This window comes from Miscanthus floridulus, chromosome 19, assembly GCF_019320115.1.
Source record: "Miscanthus floridulus cultivar M001 chromosome 19, ASM1932011v1, whole genome shotgun sequence".
NCBI classification, from domain to species: Eukaryota; Viridiplantae; Streptophyta; class Magnoliopsida; order Poales; family Poaceae; genus Miscanthus; species Miscanthus floridulus.
Genome location: NC_089598.1, coordinates 67,827,014 through 67,833,487, shown reverse-complemented (window position 1 = coordinate 67,833,487; position 6,474 = coordinate 67,827,014).

Here is a 6,474-nt window from a genome sequence, read left to right as displayed (position 1 = left end):
TCTAGTTTTCTTCGCCGCCGAGTTCAACCTTTGAAGGAGCGAGAACATTTTGGTTTTGAGTACTCCGGGGTGGAGGACCCTTCTCGTATGGTCCCTGCCCTTGAGTTGACTGATGAAGAGGTGCTCGAGCGTCTTCAGAAGATGCTGAAAGGAGTAAGCATTGTCTCGCTTGCTGTCCTTGAGTACAGTGCTAACAACCCGCCCCCTGCTATGAGTTGTTCTTTTCTTATGCAGGTACTTTTGAATGTCTTTTGTTGTATCCACTTTTTTGCTTAATCTTCCTTGTCTTGTTGTTTTACTCTTTTATAGGAATTGGGGCGTAATTTTGTTGGTCCAGTTCCCCTTGATGATTGCCCTACAAATGTGGAGGCTAGGGGTAGTCTTGCTGGGGCATCCTTGACTAGTAAGTTTCAAACTACCATGCTGCTTCCTGGTGTTTCTTCCGCATTTTCTGACGTATATGAAGAGTATGTTCCTCGTCCAGTTCCTCGAGCTCCTCGTACTTTCAGAAAGAGGGGGCGAGCGGATAGTTCTTCTTCTGCTCCATCTGCTGCCAAGAAGTCCTGTCAGTCGAGTACTCGCCCAGGTACTCTAGTTGTAGCTAGCATGCTCTTAGGTGAGCATATTAATATGCTCTGTCCTTTTGTTGTTTGTTTTTATCTTTGACCGAGTACTTTTGTCCTTTTTTAGCTAGTGCTATGGTGGCCTTGGTCGAGAGTGAAGAAGAGGAGGATGATGATGCCGCCCTCGTTACTCATCGGTGAGTTCTTTTCTTGTTTTCCTGTTGTTGAACCCCTCTTTTTGTTTTGACTTTGGTTTTGTTCCCTTGTAGTAAGCGGTCATTGGGTTCGAGTTCTTCTGGGGCTCCAGTACCGGCCACGCTACTCCCATCGTAGGGTGGTGGTGATGTTTTTGCTGCTGTGGTTCCCCCTGCGAGGTCTTCTTTTGGTTTTATGAAGAAGAAGATAGCTGAGTGAGTGAATTCTGGTTTTATTTCTTTGTTTCTGTTTTCCCTTTTTTTCTTATTCTTATTGGTGAGTTTCCTTGTCAACTTTTAGGCCTTCGTCTTCCCTGAACCCTCAGTCGACTTCTTGTCAGACCTCTGGTGCGCCCTTGTGTACTGAGTCTCAGGACTCGGAACGCACGGTCGTCGAGGTGGCTGTGAGGGGGACAGAGTACGTAGCCACTGATTTGCTAACTCCTAAGGTGATCGTGGCCATGGTAGCGGATTCATCTGAGGGGTTGGCTATGGCTTCCCAGGAGATTGCCCTGGTCGTGCCTTCTTTGCATCGGCCAGCTTCTCCCTCTCCTCTTCTTGCTTCTGGCGGTCCGCCTTTGGCCGATGACGTGGTGCAGCAATTTGATGCCACTCACCGATTATCAGAGCTAACTGCCGCCTGGGGAAGTTTGTCGACCCTTGAGACTTCTTTTGGGGAAAAGCTCTAGGTAAGTTTTTCTGAAGTTCTTTCTTTGGATGTTCGTTTTTCTTCTGTCCTTATGTCTTGTTTTTCTCTCTCTTTTTGCTCAGTCCTTTTCTCATGATCATACCGGTTTCTTTTTCTCATCTGAGACCGAGAAAAAGTTGTCTTCTGAGGTGAGTACCCTAAAGGCAGAGTTTGACCTCTATCAGGCCGAGTTGGAGACCGAGCGTCAGACGCATCAGAAGGAGGAGAAGGCTCTCTGTGCCCGGGTAGTTGAGGCAGAAAAGCAGAAGGATGCAGCTACCCAGGATGCCTTGAAAAATGTGGAGGCCATGAAGAAAGAGTGCCATGGTATTGTGAGTTCTTTTTTGTTTCCTTTTGTATTCAGATTTGCCTTTCTATTGACTTGTCTTTTGTTGCTTGGTCTAGCTCTCCGAGTTGAAAAGCAGAAGCTCTCGAAGGGTATTGAGGAGATGAAGACACTCGTTCGTACTAACCACAATAAGGCTGAGGAGGTAATTACTCGAGCTAAAGAAGAACTCGCACTTGCTAAGTTGATTAGGCGTGGAGCTGACAGAGATCTTATGCAGGCCCAAAAAACCGTTGAAGACTTGACTGGCAAGTTGGCAACGGCTACTGAGAACTAGAAAGCTTTGTGGAAGTCTTTTCGGTCAGTTGCCGAGCTTCTTCGGACTCCAGCAGATGATGGTCATTCTTGGGATCAGTTTATTCCCCAAGTGCCGACCCGTTTCTAGGAGTTCGTGAAGAGGTGTGCCCATCTGTGTACCAGGAATGTTCTTGCCTAGGTCCGGGTTCTTTCTCTGGAGTTTCCTTTGTCCAAGGTTGCTGATGAAGCCGAGAGTCAAGAGTATCTGGATGCTGTTGAGAAGTTGGAGCTTGAGGTCGAAGATTTAGCCAGGAAGATTGTAGATAATCTTAACATTGATATTTCTTCTCCTGATGACAATGCTTGATGTAATCGACCTTTGTATTCCAGCTTCTGTAATAGAACACTATACTTGAAGATTGAATGGAGATTTTTTTTTGTTGATGTCTTCTTTGTCTGTATTTCTTTGTCTTGTAAACAACCCGGTTTAGGTAAATCATTGTCTTGACAAACTTCCTTGATCTGTCGAGTGCTTTTCTAGCTCTCGTTTGTGCCTTGTAAACAACTCGGTATACGTAGATTGATGTCTTGACAGACTTCCTTGATGTATTGAGTGCTTTTCGTCTGTGACTTGTAAACAACTCGGTATAGATCGCTGTGCTTTTCTGGCTTTCATTTGTGCCTTGTAAACAACTTGGTACATGTAGATTGATGTCTTGACAGACTTTGTGTTCTTGTTAGTACTAAGAAGACTTAGGACTGGCGATCTCGAGTATCTTCAGCTTCTTCTTTTCGGCTTAACTCAAGATATGGTCAGCGTCTGGTCCTTTCCTTGGTTGCAAAAACATCCTAGGATCGTCAAGCCTCTGAGCACTTCATGGTAGAGCTCTGGAAGCCTCGTCTTGTTCCTTCAGGTCCTACCGGGTAGGTACAAGCGTCATCTGAGTGCTTTCCTGAGTGAAACCGTGTAGTGCTTCTTGGGATCTTCTGAGTGTAGCCCCCGAGCCTCTTGCTATTTGGAACAAGGAGCTGGAGGGTCTTGTCTTGAAATTGCTCTGATTTATGCTCAGGCTTAGTTTCAGTCGTTTTGTTTTTTGGTTCGAGTGTTAGCTTATTAGCTACCCTCATCGGCAGGCTCAAGCATCTTTTCGGCTCTTTTGCTCTCGGCCAGTATGCTCAGGTGTATTTTCAGCCATTTTGCTTTTTGGTTCGGGTGTTAGCTTGTTAACTACCCTCATTGGCGGGCTCAAGCATCTTTTCAGCTCTTTTGCTCTTGGCCGGTATGCTCAGGCGTCTTTTCAGCCATTATGCTTTTTGGTTCGGGTGTTAGCTTGTTAGCTACCCTCATCGGTGGGCTCAAGCATCTTTTCAGCTCTTTTGCTCTCGGCCGGTATGCTCAGGCGTATTTTCAGCCATTTTGCTTTTTGGTTCAGGTGTTAGCTTGTTAGCTACCCTCATCGGCGAGCTCAAGCATCTTTTCAGCTCTTTTGCTCTCGGCCGGTATGCTCAGGCGTCTTTTCAGCCATTTTGCTTTTTGGTTTGGGTGTTAGCTTGTTAGCTACCCTCATCGGCGGGCTCAAGCATCTTTTCAGCTCTTTTGCTCTCGGCCGGTATGCTCAGGCGTATTTTCAGCCATTTTGCTTTTTGGTTCGGGTGTTAGCTTGTTAGCTACCCTCATCGGCGTGCTCAAGCATCTTTTCAGCTCTTTTGCTCTCAGACGGTATGCTCATTGGAAACAACTCGGGGAAATCCATAATAAGACATATGTTGTCGAGAAAGAACCATCTTTATTGATCATGAACATTGATAAGCCATAATGGTACATATGTTGTCGAGGTGCACCATGTTTATTGATCATGAACATTGATCTCTTGTGGCTTGTATATATATTCTTCCTTGAGTTGTTTTTATGCGTAGAATCTTCTTAGCTGGCTGATGTGCCATGTATTGTTGACTTCTTTTCCATCTTCAGTTATCAATTTGTATGTGTCTAGTCCGGTGACTTTTGTGACGATAAAAGGACCTTCCCATGGACTGAGTAGTTTATGGCATCCGTCAGTTTTTTGTATTCTTCTTAGTACTAGGTCTCTGACTTGTAATGATCGAGGCTAGGTATTCTTGTTGTAGTGGCGTCTTAATCCTTGGAGGTATCTTGCTGATTGAAGGGTAGCGTTTACTCTGACTTCTTCTGTACTGTCGAGCTCTAATCTTCGGGTTGGTTCTGCTTCTCCTTCGTCATATTGTTCTATCCTTGGTGACATCCAGATCAAGTCGGCAGGTAGTACGGCTTCTGATCCGTAAACTAGGAAAAAGGTGAGTATTCGGTTGCTCTGCTTATTTGAGTCCGTAGCCCCCATACGACCTTGGGTAATTCTTCAATCCATTTTGATCCATAGTCCACTAGTTCTTCATACAATCTTGGTTTTAATCCGGCTAGTATGAGTCCGTTAGCCCTTTCGACCTATCCGTTGGCCTCTGGATGTGCGACTAATGCGTAATCTATTCTGAAGCCATAGTCCTGTGACCAACTTTGGAATTCTGTGGCCGTGAAGGGAGAACCCAAATCTGTGATGATTCGATTGGGCATGTCGAAGCGGTGCATAATGTCTTGGATGAACTCGACTGCTTTGGCTGCGCTGTATTTTGCGAGTGGTTTGTATTCAATCCACTTGGTGAACTTGTCGATTGCTACGAAGATGTACTCGAAACCGCCTTTTGCTTTCTTGAGAGGTCCTACTTGATCTAGCCCCCAGCAGGAGAAAGGCCAAGCGGGTGGGATGCAGATGAGATTATGAGCTGGCACATGAGCTTGTCTTGCGAACATTTGACAACCTTTGCATCTTCTGACAAGTTCTTCTGCGTCTTTCAAAGCGGTTGGCCAGTAGAATCCGGTGCGGAATGCTTTGTCGACTAGTGTTCTTGAAGCGGCGTGATTTCCACAGCAACCTGAGTGTATTTCATCTAGGATCTCTTTGCCCTCTTCAAATGAAACACATTTTAGGAGTACTCTTGATGATGCGGCTCTTCTGTAGAGTTTGTTTCCCACTAGGACGTAGTTCTTGCTTCTGCGAACAACTCGGGTAGCTTCCTCTTTTTCCGCTGGCAACTTATTCTCTTTGATGTAATCAATAAAAACCTAGGTCCATGAAGTGGTGATTACCAAAATCTAGGTACCTTTAGCTGAGATTTCAGGGGTTATCTCACCGGGTTGTTTGATAGAGGGAGCTGATAACTCCTCTATGAAAACACCGGGTGGGACCTTCGCCCTGTCTGATCCAAGCTTGGCGAGGACGTCTGCCGCAATATTAGAATCGCGCAGGATGTGTAGAATTTCTAATCCTTGAAAATGTTTTTCGAGCTTTCGTATTTCAGCACAGTAAGCGCCCATGTTTTCTTTGGTGCTGTCCCAATCTTTGTTGACTTGATTGATGACTACTACTGAATCGCCGTAAATGAGTAAACGCTTGATTCCGAGGGTAATTACCACTCATAGCCCGTGGATAAGGGCTTCATATTCTACTTCATTGTTTGTAGCTTGCCATAATATCTGAAGGACGTACTTGAGATGTTTTCTGTCTAGAGAAATGAGGAGAACGCCTGCTTCGGCTTCGCCTAGCTTAAGTGATCCATCAAAGTACATTTTCCAATGATCAAGGATGCTATTTGACATAGGTTGTTGAATTTATGTCCACTCGGCAACAAAATCAGCCAGGGCTTGAGATTTAATTGCCTTCCGTGGGGTGAAATCGATGTTGAGAGCACCAAGTTCTACTGCCCACTTAGATATGCTCCCTGTTGCATCTCTGTTGTGTAGGATGTCTCCGAGTGGGAAATCTATCACCACGGTAATCTTGTGGCTTTCAAAATAGTGGCGAAGCTTGCGTGAAGTGATCAGTAGGGCGTAGAGTAGTTTTTGTACATGTGGGTACCGGATTTTTTATTCTGACAGTACTTCGCTGATGTAGTATATGGGGCGTTGTACTTTATATACACGCCCTTCTTCTTCTCTTTCTACGACAATCGCTGTGCTAATCATAGTAGAAGTTGCCGCAATGTACAACATCATGTCTTCGTATTTCTTTGGAGGTGTGAGAACGAGCGAGGAAGTTAGGTATGCCTTGAGCTTCTTGAAAGCTTCGTTGGCTTCTTCTGTCCACTCGAATTTGTTTGTCTTCTTTAGCAGTTTAAAGAAAGGTAACCCTTTTTCGCCGAGTCTTGATATGAAATGATTTAGGGCCGCCATGCAGCCTGTTAGCTTCTGCACATCTTTGACACTTCGAGGAGGGCCCATCTCTGTTATGGCTCGAATTTGCTTGGCGCTTGCTTCGATTCCACGATGACTGACCAAGAATCCGAGTAGTTGTCCTGAAGGAACTCCGAATACACACTTGTTTGGGTTCAATTTCCACCTCCATCTTTTCTGGTTTTCGAAGGTTTGCTTTAAGT